At 38.9% G+C, this 16407-nt stretch overlaps 2 pseudogenes; one reads left to right on the forward strand and one right to left on the reverse strand.

Moving 5' to 3' along the window:
* Positions 1-365: 365 nt before the first annotated feature.
* LOC106559064 lies at positions 366-6533 on the forward strand (annotated as a pseudogene).
* Positions 6534-13619: 7086 nt separating this feature from the next.
* Positions 13620-14582, reverse strand: LOC106559071 (annotated as a pseudogene).
* Between the last annotated feature and the right edge of the window lie 1825 nt (positions 14583-16407).

Raw genomic sequence — 16407 nt, forward strand, 5'->3', positions numbered from 1 at the left:
CTTATCAAATCTATCAGCGCCATTTTTCCAACAGTATTTGCTCACTTTCTTTTTTTTTTTTTTTTATTTGCTCACTTTCTACCTATGAGTCACAGTTTAACAATTCTAACAATACTTAAAACCTTATAATTATTATTATATTTTTTATGATGATCTGTGATCAGTGATCTTTGATGTGACCATGGTAATTGTTTTAGGGCATCATGAACTGCCTCTATAGACATAGAACCTTAACTGGCAAACGTTGTGTGTGCTCTGACTGCTTAAACTACCTGTTATTTCCTGTCTCTCACCCTCTCCTCAGGATCTTCTATTCCCTGAGACACAACAATAATGAAATTAAGCCAATTAATAATCTACAATGAATGGTCTCTAAGTGTTCAAGTGAAATGAAGAGCCGCATGTCTCTCATGTGAAATGAAGAGTTAGAAATGATTAAGCTTAGTGAGGAAGGCATGTCAAAAGCCATGATAGGCTGAAAGCTAGGCCTCTTGTGCCAAATAGCAAGCCATGTTGTGAATGCAAAGGAAAAGTTCTTGAAGGAATTAAAAGCAGTAACCCAGTGAACACACCGGTGATAAGAAAGCAAAACAGCCTATGGCTGAGATGGAGAAAGTTTGAGTGGTCTGGATAGAAGATCAAATGAGTCACAACATTCCCTTAAGCCAAAGCCTGATCCAGAGCAAGCCTCTTCGATTCTATGAAGGCTGAGAGAGGTGAGGATGCTGCAGGAGAAAAGTCTGAAGCTGGCAGAGGGTGGGTCATGAGGTTTGAGGAAAGAAGCCATCGCCATGATATCAAAGTACAAAGTGGAGCAGCAAGTGCTGATGGAGAAGCTGCAGCAAGTGATCCAGAAACTCTAGCTAAGGTCATTAACAAAGGTGCCTACACTGAACAATGGATTTTTAATGTAGACGAAACAGCCTTCTGTTGGAAGAAAATGCCATCTTGGCCTTTCACAGCTAGAGAGGAGAAGTCAATGCCTGGCTTCAAAGCTCCAGAGGATAGGCTGGCCCTCTTTTTAGGGGCTAATGCAGCTGGTGACTTTAAGTTGAAGCCACTGCTCCTTTGCCATCTGAAAATCCTAGGGCCCTTAAGAATTATGCTCAATCTACTCTGTCTGTGCTCTATAAATGGAACAACAAAGCCTAGATGACAGCACATCTGCTTATAAAATGGTTTAGTGGCCATTTTAAGGCTGCTGTTGAGACCTACTGCTGAGAAGAAAAAAGATTCCTTTCTGAGTATTACTGCTCATTGACAATGCATCTGATCACCCAAGAGCTCTGATGGTGATGTACAATGAGGTGAATGTGTTTTTTTTTTTTTGAATGTGGTTTTAATGCCTGCTAACATAACATCCATTCGGCAGCTCATGGATCAAGGGGTAATTTTGACTTTCAACCTTATTTTTTTTAAGATTTCATTTATTTATGCATGAGAGACACACACAGAGAGAGAGACAGAGACATAGGCAGAGGGAGAAGCGGGCTCCCTGCGGGGACCCCGATGTGGGACTCGATCCTGGGACTCTGAGATTACACCCTGAGCCAAAGGCAGACGCTCAACCACTGAGCCACCCAGGCATCCCAACTTTCAGTCATAAAGAAGAAATATATCTCATAAGGCTATAGCTGCCTTAGAGTGATTCCTCTGATGGATCTGGGCAAAGTCCATGGAAACCTTCTGGAAAGGATTCACCATCCTAAATGCCATTAAGAACATTCATGACTCATGGGAAGAAGTCAAAATATCAACATTACCAGAGTTTGGAAGAAGTCAATTCCAACCCTCATAGATGACTTACAGTTGTACAAGACTTCCGTGGAGGAAGTCCCTGCAGATGTGGTGGAAATAGCAAGAGAACTAGAATTAGGAGTGGAGACTGAAGATGTAACTGAATTGCCGCAAGCTCATGATAGAGTTTTCACAGACGAGGGGTTGCTTCTTGTGGATGAGCATAGAGAGTGGTTTCTTAAGATGGAATCTACTCCTGGTGAACATGCCAAGGATTTAGACTATTACATAACTTTAGTTGATAAAGCAGCAGCAGGATTTGAAAAGATTGACTCCAATTTTGAAAGAAGTTCTACTGTGGGCAAAATACTATCAAACAGCATCACATGTTACAGAGAAATCACTCATGAAGGGATTCACTCAACGTGGCAAACTTCATGATTCTATTAAGATTTTGCCACAGCCACCCCAGCCTTCAACCACCACCACCCTGCTTAGTCAGTAACCATCACCTCCACAGGAGGAAGAGTATGACTCCCTGAAAGCTCAGATGATGGTTAGCACTTTTTAGCAACAAAGTATTATTTAATTAAGCTAAGTACATTTTTTTAGACATAATGCTATTACACACTTAATAGACTGCACTTTAATGTAAACATAACTTCCGCATGTGCTGGGAAACCAAACAATTCATTTGACACACTTTATTGTGATTTTTTTGCTTTATTATGCTAGTTTGGGACCAAACTGGCAATATCTCCAAGGTATGTCTATATTTTCATCATTTTATCCTGCATACAAGATATTGAATGCAGCATAAACACAAATGGAAGGGAGACAAATAAAAAAGGTTGCTGTGGTAATAATAATAATAATAATAATAATAATAATAGGTAATTTCTGAGAGTCTAGAGTCTCTAGTCTCTAATGTGGTTTCAGAGATTCAGGAGTGGCATCCTGAAGTAGCGCCTGCCTGAACTGATATGTAAAGAAAAGGGGAATGTCATAGGTGACAAGAGCATAGGAAGAGCTCAAAAGACAGCAGCATGGTCGAGGTAGAAAATCAAACTACAGAATAATATTGTGGGGCAAGTTCAATGGCTCCAGCGTAAAGCAGGGGACACAGAGCATCTGGAAGGGAAGCAGAAAAGAGAGGCAAAATTACAAGAAGTGCTTGTAATTTCTAATAATGGGAAACTGCCTTAGAGACAGACTTTTGGTTTGGATAGAGCCATGGCATAAATGGGGGATGCGTAGGGAGGAAGGGCTGAGACTCAAATTGGTCATTACTATAGTAGATGATGGTAGTAGTAGAGAAGATAGATTTAATAAATAATTGGGAGACAAAAATCAATAATTGGACTTGATAAAAGATGAAGGGCAGAGTCAAGGATATAACCTTCTTTCAGAGGTCACATAGATTCTATGTTCATTAATTAATACTTTTAAATTATTTTAAAAAGCATGATTAGTGAGAAAGATGATTGATTTCATTTTGATAAGCTAACTTTGAGGTGCATGGGAAATAATGATGCATTCATGACAAAAACCAATTGAGTATCTGGGTCTTAACACTTTAAGGAGAGGACTAAATGAGGTATGTGAAATTAGGTTTATCAACATAGAGGTGGTTGCTGAAACAATGGTAGTGAATATGACTACCTAGGAAGCGTACCCAGTATAAACCAGGAGCATAGATGGAAAAGACATCATTAATGCTTAGTGAAAAAAATTTATAGTTGTATTTGTCTAAAATATATTAGAAAGAAAAGATAAAATCTCTTTAAAGTCAAAATGCAATTCATGGAAAGGATCAGTATTTCAGAGATTCCCTTTTACAGTCTAGCCATACAAATACTATTGTAGTACCAAATGAATACATGTTATATTTATTAACTATATTAACCAGAGCTCCTTCAGCAAGAAATAGGAACTTTACCTAAACTAGTATGAGTAATAGGCTTCATTACCATATGACCTGATGTCTCTGGGGACAGGCTGTCTCCAAGGACAACTGGATCCAAATGCCATGTCTTCAATGGACTCTCTTCACATCTAGAAGGTAGTTTATTCCGTATTGACTTCATTTTTATGCAGAGGCAAAAAAAATGATTGTAGTATTAATATGAATATAAAACTTCATGACAACTGAGAAAAGAACAAAACCCTCCTTCCTTCCACTGTCTCATATTGACCTTCCCCAAAGAGTTCTAATTGGCTTTACTTTAATCATGTACCTATCACTTGAACCAATCATTGTGTCCAGAGGGAGGATATATTCCAATATGTTCTGGATTATGTCACGTCCCAATAGTAGTAAAGTTATAAAAACAGTTCAGAGTGTTTCCTTATATCCTTCATCCAGCTTCTCCTAATGTTAATTAACATCTTACATAACCTCAGTATAATCACTTGACAATTTTTATTCCAAGAAAGGTGGAATCCTTTCTAAAGCATTGTGACATGAATTCCTAGTCAATCAAGATAAGTTGTGACTATCATACCTAATAATATTGCTTTAGAGTTTTATTTTATTTTATTTTATTTTTTTAAGTGGAAGTGACTTTTTAAAAAGATTTTGTTTATTTATTCATGAGACACACACAGAGAGAAAGAAAGAGACACAGGCAGAGGGAGGAGAAGCAGGCTGCATGCAAGGAGCCCAAAGCAGGACTTGATTCCAGGAATCCAGGATCACACTGTGAGCCAAATGCAGATGCTCAACTGCTGAGCCACCACTGAGCCACCCAGGCATCTGCTTTAGAGTTTTAAAAACAGTTTAATTTTTTGCCTTTAGGAACATGTTTATTTTTTTCTGGTTCACATTTCTTTTTTATAGCTTTTGAGATATAATTTATATATAACATGATATAAGTTTAAGTATACAACATAATTTTATATATACACATACAGCAAAATTATTACCACAATAAGTTTAGTTGACATCTATCACCTTACATAGTTACAATGTTTTTCTTATGATGGGAACTTTTAAGATCTACTCTTAACAACTTTCAAATACACAATACAGTATTGTTAACTATAGCCAGCATGCTATAAATTTACAACTTCAGAATTTATTTATCTTATAACTGGAAGTTTGTACCTTCTGACTACCTCCACATATTTGTTTCCACCCCAATCCCTACCTCTGGCAACCACTAATAGGTTCTTTGTTTTCATAACTCTGGGTTTTTTTTTAGATTCCACGTATAAGTGAGATTATACAACATTTATCTTTCTCTGTCTGACTTAGTTCACTTAGCATAATGCCCTCAAGCTCCATCTATGTTGTTGCAAATGGCAGGATTTCCTTTTCTTATTTTAATGTCTGAATAATAGTCTATATAATTTATATTATGTGGGCATTAAATATAGTATATATACAATATATATACATATATATATGGTGTGTGTATATATATATATGGTATATATGTGTGTGTGTGTATTTATATATATATATAAATATATATATATATATATATACTACTTTTCTTTATCCATTTGTCCACTGATGGGCACTTAGGTGGTTCCTAAGTCTTGGCTATTGTAAGTAATGTTGCAATGAACATGGGGATGCAGATATCTCATCAAGATAGTGATTTTATTTCCTTCAGCTATATATTTGGAAGTAGAATTGCTGGATTAAAATCTTGATGTTCAAAATCAAGTACACGTGACAGATTTGTCCCTTTTCAATTATATTTTAGGCCAAAATTTTGTTTGTCTAGATAATAAATTGGGTTTTTTTTTTCCTCTGTTAGGAAATTGATGAAAAGTACTGGAACAATGACTGACTAATAGATGAGGAATGTCATCAGAGAAATGGAAACTATGAAAAAAAGCCAAACATATATTCAATAACTGGAAAGTACAATTTCTTTTCCTTTTTATGTTTTTATTTATTTATTTAAGTAATCTCTATATCCAGCGTGGTGTTCAAATTCATGACCCCAAGATCAAGGGTCGCTTGCTCTTCTGACTGAGCCAGCCAGGGGCCTCATGGAAAGTGTAATTTCTAAGATAAAAACACCCACTGGTGGGGTTTAACAGTGACTGGAGATAGCAGAAGAAAGGGACAGTGTGTTAACTTGAGAAGTGGCCCCCAAGAAGAGATTAAACATATAAGGCTTGTGTTATAGGAAACACTTGGGAGAGAAAATCCAGAGGCCCTTGGAGAAGGCCAGAGAGCCATCATATTGGATGCAAGTCTGATTCCAAGTGAAGGAGAGACCAAAGGAAGATTTTCTGGATGGACTGTCTGTACAGCCTAAGGGAGGTTTGGGAAGGACAGTGGAGAATCCTTGAGCCAAAGTCGGCCATCAGAGAAGTCCTGTATTTCCTAGAAGCGGGTTTCTCTTGGTTCCCTCCACACATTCATGGCAATTATACCCTTGATGCAAATACAGCAATAGGTTCCAGAACACAGTCTGTATGCATGTCTGTATTATCTTACCTTTCACAACATTGCTCTCCATTGCTATATTTTCCCAGTTCACCACCAGAAAAACATTCAGTAGTTGAGTTGCTGCCTTCTGCGAGAGAATCTCCTTGCTCCATCTGCCAAGAGTAGCATCCTATTTGTCTGCCAGGTGGTAGGCAACCAGTCTCAAATTCTCATCTTACCTCCTGCTTTCTCAGGCCACTCCTGATTCTACCTGTGTTATTCCAGGTGCCCCCTCAAAGCAGACATTAAGGATGGGTTTGGGGAAATGCTTCTTATAGAAAATGGAAAGGGGACTGAGGAGGCTGTGATAACTATCATAACACACTACAAGTCCGACCTGGAGTGAAGGAGAGAAGAAAGGAATATTAGGTGTCATGTAGTCTAAGGAAAGTTCAGGAAGGCCAATAGGGAGTCCTCAAGCCAACATGAGCCATCAGAGGACTCCTTAGTGTTTGTACAGCAAGAACCCATGAGAAGTATGGCCTAAGCACAGACAGTGATGCATTTTACAATATTTCACGATATAATAGCTCAGACCCTCACTCAATTATGTTCCTGGTAGCTGGTGGCCTGGGAGGCAATTCTCATGACCACTACAATCTGGAAACTTGAAGAAAGATAATTGGAAATTATATTTACATTCTGAAAAAAGGAAGGAAATAAGACTACAAATAATGAACAAATAATGGGACATTTTAAGTGATCTGATGCAAGTGCAGATTGAGTCTCAGAGTGAGAAGAGAAGGAGAATTGGACCAAAAAAAAGAGCTAAAGAAAAAATAGTTGAGATTTCCACAAATTTGTGGAAAAAACTTACTTACCTACCCAAGAAGCTCAACACATTCTAGGCAAGATAAATACAAGAAAAGCACAACTAAGTACATCACAGTCCAACTACCAAAAACAAAAATAAAAATAAAGAGATAGTGAAAGAAAAACATTTCATATAGAGGAGCAATGATACATGATGGCATTCCATCAAGGAAATATTTCACAAGAAACGATAGAGGCCATATGACAATAGAAGTACATGTTTAAAGATTTATTTACTTGAGAGAGAGAGAGAGCACATGGCAGGGAGAAGCAGAGGGAGAGGGAAAGGGAAATTTAAGTAGACTCCACACTGAACGTGGAGCCAGACATGGGAGCCTGATGTGGGAGCCCAATCTGGGGCTTTCCCATTACCCTGAGATCATGACCTGAACCTAAACCAAGAGTTGGAGGCCTAACTGACTACACCACCCAGGTACCCCAATGGAAAAACATTTTTAAAGTAATTCTGGAAACTTCTTGAACACATGCTAAACCATGATACAAATCTTATGAAATTTCAAAAATATTGAAACTTTACAGAATTTGTTTCCTGGCCACAATGGAATTAAAGAGTAGAAAGCATGAAGTAAAACTGTGTTTATTGGGCAGCCCAGGTGGCTCAATGGTTTAGTGCCACCTTGAACCCAGGACGTGATCCTGGAGACCTGGGATTGAGTCCCGCATGTCCCGTGTCGGGCTCCCTGGAGCCTGCTTCTCCCTCTGCCTGTGTCTCTGCCTCTCTCTCTCTCTCTCTCTCTCTCTCTCTGTGTGCCTCTCATGAATAAATAAAAATAAAATCTTAAAAAAAAACCTGTGTTTATTTACAAATGATATGATGGTTTTTACAGAAATATCAAAACAAATGTACAAAAAACTAGAAGGTTTAAAATGTGAATTTAACAAGGTGATAGAATATAAGTTTAATATACAAAAATCAATTATATTTTTATTTACTAACAAATGATTAGAAAATGAAATTTTAAAATACCATTTACAATAGCATGGAAAATAAACTACCTAAGATTAAATTTACAAAAATTGTGTAAGACTTCTACAGTGATAAATACAAAACACTGATAAGAGATATTAAAGAAAATCTAAATTAAGTGGTTTATATCATGACCATGGATTAGAAAATATAATTAGATTCATAGTCTTCCAAAAGTGATCTTTAAACTCAACACAATTCCAGTAAAAATCCTAACAGACATTTTTTTCCTAGAAATTGACAAGTAGATTCTAAAATTTTTCTGGAAATATAAAAGACCTATATCTTAAAAAAGAACAAAGCTAGATGCCATGCACTATGTCATCACAAGATTGATTACAGCTGTAGTATTTAAGACGCTGTGGTAATGATGAAATGATCAATTAATAGATATAGAGAACCAAAACTGAAAGAAACAGACCTGTACTGACACAGTCAGTTGGTATGTGACATAATAGCCAAGGTAATTTGAAATGGAAAGTAAAGTCTTTTTTTAAAAATGGTGCTGCACAAATTCACTGTCATCCCTGCCTGCTCAATTCAGTAAGATTTCTGGAATATGTCTGGATTCCTGCTGCCTGCACAAAGTCTGGAAACTACATCAGGTAACCTGGGACACAATCTCAGGGTTCACCTGATTGTTTTCTTTCTCTCAGAGCTCACAGGCCTGGGCTGCCAGTTGACTAATGCCTGAAAGTAGGTATTAAATATGTTGTGTCCAGTTTTCTGGTTATGGGAGAAAGTAAATCCAGACCCTGTTACTCCCCTGTGGTCGAAACAGAAGTTGATGTGCACTTTTAAAAGGCCTTCTGTCTGCTGTGTGAAGAATAGATTGTCATCGAGCAAAAATGGAAGAAAGGAAAGCCAAGTCCATTTGGGAATGATCTGTAGCAGTCCAAGGGTGAAACAAAAGTGCTTAAATCAGTGTGACAGGGGCATCTGGGTGGCTTGGTTGGTTATCGGCTAGGTAATTTCAGCTCAGGTCATGATCTCAGGGTTCATCAGGAGTCCCACATCAGGCTCCCTACTTAGCAGAGAGTCAGCCTTGGATCCTCTCTCTCTCTCCCTCTGCCCCTCCCCCCTCTAAGATAAATAAATAAAATCTTTAAGATTAAAATAAATCAGTGTAGCAGCCATCAGAAAGGGGACCAGTCAGCTGCTCAGTGCATTTCAGAGTTAAAACTGGCAGTACCTAGTGATAGATTGCATTTGGGGCATAGACATTAAGAGTAATAGAACAGAAGCAAAAACAAAAACAGAAGAGTAATAGAAGTTTTTGCCATGCAGAACTGCCTGAATGACATTTACTAAGAGGAGATGATGGGGTACGAGAAGATTCAGGGTTTTTGTTTTGTTTTGGTTTTGGTGGTGTTGAGAAGTGGGTGGTAAGGAAGCAAAGAGTCCAAAACTTCCATTCTTGGTCTGAAAGTACAAAAAAGAAAATTCAGGTATGAATTCTTAAAATATTTTTTTCTGAGGGAACCTGGCTGGCTCAGTCAGTGGAGCATGTAACTCTTGATCTCAGGGTTGTGAATTCAAGCCCCACATTTAAGTAGGTAGAGCCTACTTTTTAAAAACTCAAAATTTTATTCCTACATCTTTATTGCAAATTATGTATCTCTCTTCTCTAGATCATGAGCCTTTTGAAGAGGGAGTCATTGTCTTATTATTCTGATGTCACATGCAGTGCACACCATAATCCTTTAATGTTTATATTTGTTTGTTAAACTGGGGGATCTTATCAACTTGGTGTCAGAAGTGGAGAGTTGATCATTCTGGGTTACAGGAGAGGATAATACTGAGTCCCTGGAGAAGATCTAGAATGCTCTGCTATTCATTCCTGGAAACCAGCGTAGCCCAGTAAGGATAAAAAATGTGTATGAAATCATAAATACTGTGTGTTTATATAACCTTAGATGGAAATAATCAGAGAAGATGCTTTGTGATTTTGGTATCATTTGTTTCCATGAAGAATAAAAATTCTTCTTTGAATTGAAAACACAGAGGTGAAGTGGAGAATGGGCTCAAGTATGTGTCTAATAACATGCCAACATATCTAAATACACTGCTTAAAAGCTAGTCTTTCTCGGCTGAGTGCTATAGTTTATAACGTAGCTCCCACAGAGCTTTTCATGGTCATAGATGGCTTTATTTTTATAATCTTTAGCTGCAGCGTTAAAAATGCCAAATTGACGCTGCATTCTGTGGGGGTGGGTGGGAAGAGAAAGGTAACCCTAAATGGCCATAAAAAGTCCCACTGCCTAAAACTTTTGCTGTATTTGTAATTTTCACTATTAGATTCACTTTTTAGGTTAAAATATGGACCTAAAAATAGCCATTTAAAATGTGTTAAATGTCTTATTGTGTGAGGTATCACAAAATAGGGAGAATGTATGCAGTGGTTAAAAGCTGCTGTACTGTAGACCTTTCTTGCTTACCAGCCTAGCAATCCTGGATAAGAGAGGCTTAACCTCTCTAAGCCTCACTGTATTAATCTATGAAATGGGACTAATAATGTTCATCACACTGTGTTGTCATAAGGATGAAATTAATAATGAATATAAAGTTCCTCTGGAACAGTTCTTAGTACCTTTAGTTAGCTAAGAAAGAGGAGAGAATAATGAAATAAGACCCTGGACAGGTACATGTCGATGTGATGGAAGGGACTGGCAAAGCCTGAAGCATAGGGAGCCACCATAGAAAGAAGGAAAGGGTCTTGGCCGAGAATGTTAGTGAACAGAGGGCATCACAGGGATTCTCAAAGGCACTGGAGACACTCCAAAGGAGGGATAGGACATCATCACCAATGGAAAATTGGAAGCTTGTGCCAAAAAAACCCCATGGCTACTTGACAGTTTTACTTAAGACGGATCCAAGTAAATATTTACCTAATCTTAACATAGGACAAAGAGTTCTTAAGTTTGGAAACAAGGGAAGAAATCATTTACACAAAGTTAATCGTGTTTGACTACAAAAAAAATCTTAACTTTCCTACTTCAAAAACATTTCAAGAATTTTCAAATGAATAGAAGTTTCATAAACAGAAATTATTTTTAAAGATACCACTGAAGGCCTTCCAGGTAAGACAGTAATTATAGGCAGGCATCTCCTGTACTTTTTACTCCTTCTCACAACCCTACTAAAACAACAGTGAAGGGATTGTCGTCAAGGTATAAATCCACCAGGTTGGAGAGAAGAGAAAGGAGGTGATAGAAACAAGATTTTGAAACTACAAAACAGATGGAGTGAGAAATGTCTTATCAAACCCCCAAAATAGAATCATAAGTCAGCAGCCCAGAAAGCTAATTTACTGCAGGATCTCACATGGGTTCAGATAGTGGCAGCCCCTGGCACCTGTGGAGGTAGGGAAGCGGAGTGAGAAGAGCTGGAAATAGGACAGCTGGTTGAGTCTGTTAAGTAATTGGACCCCAGGTCTCCTCCCAACTCCGTAACTGGGCCATCAAGGAGACCTCAGAGACCCTGGGGGTTTACTCTAGGGAGAGATTAGCATAGATGACACCAGGTATAATTGTAAGTGGGGCATAAAGTACTGAAAACAGATCCTGAGACACCTTGGCCTCTTCTCCCAATCAGCAACTGGTAGCTGTGTTGTTATGAAAGGAGATCAGCAAAGTTTTTTTTTTTAAAGGAATTTGACCAGCTCAGTGCAGCTCAAAAAACCAGAACTAAATAGACTGACAATAAAAGTCCCCAACTACCTCATTGTGAAGTGTTCCCTTTCTCCTCCCTGTTCGGAGTCTGCAAGCAGCTTTTTAGTTCCTTACTCTTGAGGAAATGAAAACAACCTGACATCCAAGGGAAGTCTCCAATACAAAAGATAGAAACCAAAGAAATAAACATGGGGGAAAAAAGCAACTTGGAGGAAACAAACCATGAGAGAGAAAAGAACACTGTTTTAAAGAAATGCTGTCATTAATATTCTGAGAAAAGATATTGCCCATGAAACAAAAATTGGATACTATTAGAAAGGTGCAGAGGTCCCTCAAAGGAAGAAGAAAATCTCTTAAAACTAAAAACTTGATAGCAAAAATAAAAACTCAATAAAAGAGTTGAGAGAAAAAATTAAGGAAAATTTTCAGCAAACAAGGTAAAAGACAGGCAGATGAAAAATGGTAAAAGTAGACAGAAACATTGGCAGTCCAGCCAGAAGTTCTAAAATCCAAATAATAGGAATCCAGAAAAAGAGAACAAAGAAAATGTATAAGACAGTGTTCAAAACAAAAAAAATCAATAAAATTTCTCAGAACTGAAGCACATGAGCCTACAGATTAAAAGAGTCCATTGAGAGCATAGTACAATGGATAAAAATAGGCCCACACCAAGACACATGTGATGGTTGATTTTATGTCAACTTGGCTAGGCTGCAGGCTGCCCAAGTGTGGAGTCCCTATTTTATACTCCCGGTTTTCTAAATTTTGCAACTATTTTATTTTATTTTTATATAATTGTATTCTGGGATAAATATGGGGTTTGTTCCAATTAAGTTGTTAGTGCTTATATGGGGAAAAAAAGTATGTTAGTATGTTTTTTTAAAGAGAGTCATCAATTGAAACTGAAGTATGGAAGCAATAAAATGATTATCATACTTCCTCTTAAAAACAGTTGGTTATCACATCTTTATAAACTATGAGCCCACTGACTGCCAAAATACACAGGGACCTTTGGCATTTGTTGTACTGAGGAACTATGCTACCATATGGTGCCTGAGCTGGTGACATCGATTCATTTTAATCCCGACAGTGTTCTTTGTACATGTGTTAAGTATCAAGGTGAAGTGCTATTACTATCAAAGGTAGCCAAGTGAGGAGCGATAAGCAGCTGGAACCAGAGAGAAAGCTGTGATACTCACTTTCATTTTGCATACAAGCTTGTTTTTCTGCGAGAGCCTTTCTTACACGTAGCTACCGCTAGATGGCAGCACAGTGGTGTTCTGGTGGTCTTCAAACCACGGGTCAAGTCAGAACCAGGAAACTGGCTTGAGGGGACCCCCTAAGCCTACAGAAACTTAGAACTGAGACTCGCTGCCATTTCCTTTATCCATCCATCCAGTCATTTGTTCAACAAATACTCATTACCTTTAAAAAGAACTCTTAATAATGATACAGTTGAAAATTTTTTAAAGATTCTATTCATTTGAGACAGTGAGCACAAGGAGGGGGAGGGGCACAGTGAGAGGGAGAAGCAAGCTCCCGGTTGAGCAGGGAGCCCAACACAGAGCTCCATCCCAGGACCATGAGATCATGACCTGAGCAAAAGGCAGATGCTTAACCGACTGAGCCACCCAGGGACCCCAATACACCTGAATTTGAAACAATATTCCTATTGTTTTAAATAACTGAAGGGGACAAGAGATAAAAGAAACAGGTTGAAGTACATTGCTCCCGCATGATTGGTGTAGATGGTGAAGTGCAAAAGTAGGCACCATGTGTTTTTTATTTTTTGTGAAAGAGAACTTTTAAAATCATTTTTACATACAGAAAATTCAACAGTGTACGCTTAGATTGGAGTAGATAGAGAAGTCCATCTGCATGTTTTTATTTTTTTTAATTTTTTTGTGAAAGAGAACTTTTTAAAATCACTTTTATATACAGAAAATTCAATAGCGTACACTTAGCCCAGCTTGGTGGCCAGTTCTTTAGCCTTTGCCTTTTCTAGCTTGGCAATGCAAGCCACCAGTTTAGGCCCTCCTCAGATCTCATCATATCTGCCTTTGTAATTGGTTCTGATAGCTCCTACCAGTTTAGCTAGAGCTCCTTTGTCTTCCAAGTTAACCTGTATGAAGGCCCTAGCGATGCAGGTCTTCCGGTGGACCAGATGCCCTAGCCTGGCCTTCCCTTGATAATGCAGTAGGGAACGCCCATCTTACAACACAGGGCAGGCAGGAGGACAACGACCTCAATGGGCTGCACATCATGTGCAATCACTCCAGCTAAGCCTTATTTTTTACCAAGGTGGTGACATAGTAACCCCAGCTTGAAGGGCAGGCGGCCTTTTAGTGGGGATATCCGTTTGCAGCTTTCTTCTCAGCCCAGGCCAACAATCTCTGCTTCCTCTCTTACTTTGTCTCTGGTCGATGTCTGTGGGTGAGCTTAAGCAGCTGAGTAGCTATTTGGCAGTCCAAGGCCTGGGTGAACTGGTTAATCACAAGAGGCCCTTTTAGATGTCTATAGAGAATAGCCCTTTGCTGCCGCAGCCGGACGTAGCAAGACCATTCGACAAAGCAGGTGAGGTTCCTTTGGGGCTGGATATCCTGTCTGATGCCTTGACAAATTCTTGAGCCTTTTCTCCAACAGGGGATTGACCACCTTGTTGGCCTGCTTCTTTATGACAGCAGGAGCCAGGGCTGCCTTCTTCCCTTTCACCTTCTTTCCTTTTGGCATCTTGGATGGCTGAAGGGGAGGGCAGTGCTACATGGTTTTAAACACAAAGAGTCAAGCATTAGGTATGACTTAATGAGGGAGCCTTGGGAGCTCTTTCTTGAGATCAGAAATCCCAAATAATTCAAGGACAAAGCTTTAGAACGGGAAGAAGTGAATAGTCATCAGAGTCAAGAATAAAGTGGTGTTGATTAATTATGGCTGCTATTCCTCGTGGATCTGGGCAGTTTTATAGAGCCGTCTCACAAATACCTGCTGACAGAGACAATTTGATATCATATCGATATTTAACTCCTATAATTTTCCTTCTGCACTATTAAAGAAAAGCAATTTGTTTCTTTGCTCACACATTGCTCCCTGTGTACTTCCTTCCTGCTCTGTTTTTCCGAACCTAAATTTCATCTACATTTTCCAGGAGTTTTACCTTTACTACTAAGAGATCTTGATACGACTACTCCAAAACTAAGGAGAGAAGTGGGTTAGGCTCCCAAACCAACTTCTTTAGTTCAAATTGCCTTTTCAATACATAAAGGGCATACAAAATATAATACAAAAAGGCAAGACGTGGCATCCTGTAATGGTCAAAAGTGTGATTTTATCGTTCCTATATATAGAGAACACCACAGAGAATAGCTTTGTCCTCCAAAGCAAGGACTTTTAAATCTTTTCGAATCTGATCTTCAACCAGAAATATGTTATACTTTATAGCTGGGCCAGCCCTGGGACTGTCTGTTCTCAAATCCATTCCTTCCTTTTTCTCTGGCATGTTTCAAGGATGCTGATCCCAAGAGGCTGTATTTCCAGGCCTCCCAGGTTATGTTAAGTGACTTCTTGCTGAGTACTACTCATGTGCAGCCCTGCTCTGACACTGGAGGATGAGAGCAATGGAAAAGTGGGGATGATTCCCTTCTTTCTCTTCTGGAGGGCATTTTTGACAATGGCTGGGTCTTCCCTTTAGCTCCAGCTCCAGCCAAAAAGCCCTCCCTGCGATATCAGCTTCTGCTGGATGACCCCAGCTCTGGGACCCAGCAACAGTGCCACCCCAATTTGTCCCTCCAATCGAAAGGGGTTGGTGGTTTCTGCCATTGCTGATTCCTGGTTGTCTCATCTTTCCCTATTTGGCTTCTCAGCTTTTTTATTATTTATGTAACCAGTTTCCTGTATTAAATTTCCTCCATTAAAAAACACACTGATCATGCTTTCCATCTTTCTGATATTGAATTATAGCACATACATATGCATGAAACAGAAACAAATGCTTCATTAACAATACTCTTTTTACTGTGTGCAATGACTCTGATATTTCCTATTCTATTCTATTTCACCTTTTTTTTTTTTTTAAGTAGGCTCCTTGCTCAATGTGGAGCCCAACATAGGGCTTGAACTCATGTCCCTGAGATCAAAACCTGAGGACCTAGGTCCCCTATTCTGTTTCACTTATTAAAATACTAATCACAGGGCAGCCCCGGTGGCGCGGCGTTTTAGCACTGCCTGCAGCCCAGGATGTGATCCTGGAGACCCTGGATCGAGTCCCACGTCGGGCTCCCTGCTTGGAGCCTGCTTCTCCCTCTGCCTGTGTCTCTGCCTCTCTCTCTCTGTCTCTATGAATAAATAAATAAAATCTTTAAAAAAATAAAATACTAATCACAACCCACTAAACTGAATTTACAAGTCGCTGGAAGGTTGTATCCTGCTAATGGAAATTTGAAAAACACTGCTTTAAAGACTGTATTTATTTTTACTTTTCCTTTTTCTTTTTTAAGATTTTATTTATTTATTCGTGAGAGACACAGAGAGAGAGAGGCAGAGACATAGGCAGAGGGAGGAGAAACAGGTTCCATGCCGCGAGCCTGATGTGGGATTCAACCCCAGGACTCCAGGATCACACCCTGAGCCAAAGGCAGATGCTTAACCACTGAGCCACCCAGGCGTCCCTATTTTTACTTTTTCAAATTCAGGTTTACTGAGTCATAATTTATGCACAGTAAATTTACCCTTTTAGGTGCACATCATAAGAATTT

Source organism: Canis lupus, chromosome 7, assembly GCF_011100685.1.
Source record: "Canis lupus familiaris isolate Mischka breed German Shepherd chromosome 7, alternate assembly UU_Cfam_GSD_1.0, whole genome shotgun sequence".
Taxonomy (NCBI): Eukaryota; Metazoa; Chordata; class Mammalia; order Carnivora; family Canidae; genus Canis; species Canis lupus.